This window comes from Leptonotus elevatus, unplaced genomic scaffold (assembly GCF_054856555.1).
Source record: "Leptonotus elevatus isolate MCC_2025b unplaced genomic scaffold, RoL_Lele_1.0 HiC_scaffold_137, whole genome shotgun sequence".
NCBI lineage: Eukaryota > Metazoa > Chordata > Actinopteri > Syngnathiformes > Syngnathidae > Leptonotus > Leptonotus elevatus.
Genome location: NW_028233528.1, coordinates 40001 through 42500, shown reverse-complemented (window position 1 = coordinate 42500; position 2500 = coordinate 40001).

Genomic DNA, 2500 nt, shown 5'->3' with positions numbered 1-2500 from the left:
GTTGGAGGAGCTCCAGCGGACCGCGGGGAGCGCGCCCGTCTTCGGGGCTTGTTGCTGGCCGTTGGAGGAGCTCCAGCGGACCGCGGGGAGCGCGCCCGTCTTCGGGGCTTGTTGCTGGCCGTTGGCGGACCGGGGGGAGCGCGCCCGTCTTCGGGGCTTGTTGCTGGCCGTTGGCGGAGCTCCAGCGGACCGGGGGGAGCGCGCCCGTCTTCGGGGCTTGTTGCCGGCCGTTGGAGGAGCTCCAGCGGACCGCGGGGAGCGCGCCCGTCTTCGGGGCTTGTTGCTGGCCGTTGGAGGAGCTCCAGCGGACCGCGGGGAGCGCGCCCGTCTTCGGGGCTTGTTGCTGGCCGTTGGAGGAGCTCCAGCGGACCGGGGGGAGCGCGCCCGTCTTCGGGGCTTGTTGCTGGCCGTTGGAGGAGCTCCAGCGGACCGCGGGGAGCGCGCCCGTCTTCGGGGCTTGTTGCTGGCCGTTGGCGGACCGGGGGGAGCGCGCCCGTCTTCGGGGCTTGTTGCTGGCCGTTGGCGGAGCTCCAGCGGACCGGGGGGAGCGCGCCCGTCTTCGGGGCTTGTTGCTGGCCGTTGGAGGAGCTCCAGCGGACCGCGGGGAGCGCGCCCGTCTTCGGGGCTTGTTGCTGGCCGTTGGAGGAGCTCCAGCGGACCGCGGGGAGCGCGCCCGTCTTCGGGGCTTGTTGCTGGCCGTTGGAGGAGCTCCAGCGGACCGGGGGGGAGCCGGGCGTTCGAGTTGCCCAGGCAGGGGGTTATCCTCCACTAGCAAACCTCCATGAGCAGCGGAGCCCGTCAGCTGCGCCAAAAAGAACCACACGAGGGCGACCTGGGGTTGAAATCCCCCGCCACATAGGAACGAATGCCGGGCGTTCGAGTTGCCCAGGCAGGGGGTTATCCTCCACTAGCAAACCTCCATGAGCAGCGGAGCCCGTCAGCTGCGCCAAAAAGAACCACACGAGGGCGACCTGGGGTTGAAATCCCCCGCCACATAGGAACGAATGCCGGGCGTTCGAGTTGCCCAGGCAGGGGGTTATCCTCCACTAGCAAACCTCCATGAGCAGCGGAGCCCGTCAGCTGCGCCAAAAAGAACCACACGAGGGCGACCTGGGGTTGAAATCCCCCGCCACATAGGAACGAATGCCGGGCGTTCGAGTTGCCCAGGCAGGGGGTTATCCTCCACTAGCAAACCTCCATGAGCAGCGGAGCCCGTCAGCTGCGCCAAAAAGAACCACACGAGGGCGGCCTGGGGTTGAAATCCCCCGCCACATAGGAACGAATGCCGGGCGTTCGAGTTGCCCAGGCAGGGGGTTATCCTCCACTAGCAAACCTCCATGAGCAGCGGAGCCCGTCAGCTGCGCCAAAAAGAACCACACGAGGGCGGCCTGGGGTTGAAATCCCCCGCCACATAGGAACGAATGCCGGGCGTTCGAGTTGCCCAGGCAGGGGGTTATCCTCCACTAGCAAACCTCCATGAGCAGCGGAGCCCGTCAGCTGCGCCAAAAAGAACCACACGAGGGCGGCCTGGGGTTGAAATCCCCCGCCACATAGGAACGAATGCCGGGCGTTCGAGTTGCCCAGGCAGGGGGTTATCCTCCACTAGCAAACCTCCATGAGCAGCGGAGCCCGTCAGCTGCGCCAAAAAGAACCACACGAGGGCGACCTGGGGTTGAAATCCCCCGCCACATAGGAACGAATGCCGGGCAACCAGGGGTCGAAATCCCCCATTGAAATGAATGGCGGGCAACCAGGGGTCGAAGTCCCCCATTGAAATGAATGGCGGGCAACCAGGGGTCGAAGTCCCCCATTGAAATGAATGGCGGGTTACCAGGGGTCGAAATCCCCCATTGAAATGAATGGCGGGCGACCAGGGGTCGAAATCCCCCATTGAAATGAATGGCGGGCAACCAGGGGTCGAAGTCCCCCATTGAAATGAATGGCGGGCAACCAGGGGTCGAAGTCCCCCATTGAAATGAATGGCGGGCTACCAGGGGTCGAAATCCCCCATTGAAATGAATGGCGGGCGACCAGGGGTCGAAATCCCCCATTGAAATGAATGGCGGGCAACCAGGGGTCGAAGTCCCCCATTGAAATGAATGGCGGGCAACCAGGGGTCGAAGTCCCCCATTGAAATGAATGGCGGGCTACCAGGGGTCCAAGTCCCCCATTGAAATGAATGGCGGGCTACCAGGGGTCGAAGTCCCCCATTGAAATGAATGGCGGGCTACCAGGGGTCGAAATCCCCCATTGAAATGAATGGCGGGCGACCAGGGGTCGAAATCCCCCATTGAAATGAATGGCGGGCGACCAGGGGTCGAAATCCCCCATTGAAATGAATGGCGGGCAACCAGGGGTCGAAGTCCCCCATTGAAATGAATGGCGGGCTACCAGGGGTCGAAATCCCCCATTGAAATGAATGGCGGGCGACCAGGGGTCGAAATCCCCCATTGAAATGAATGGCGGGCTACCAGGGGTCCAAGTCCCCCATTGAAATGAA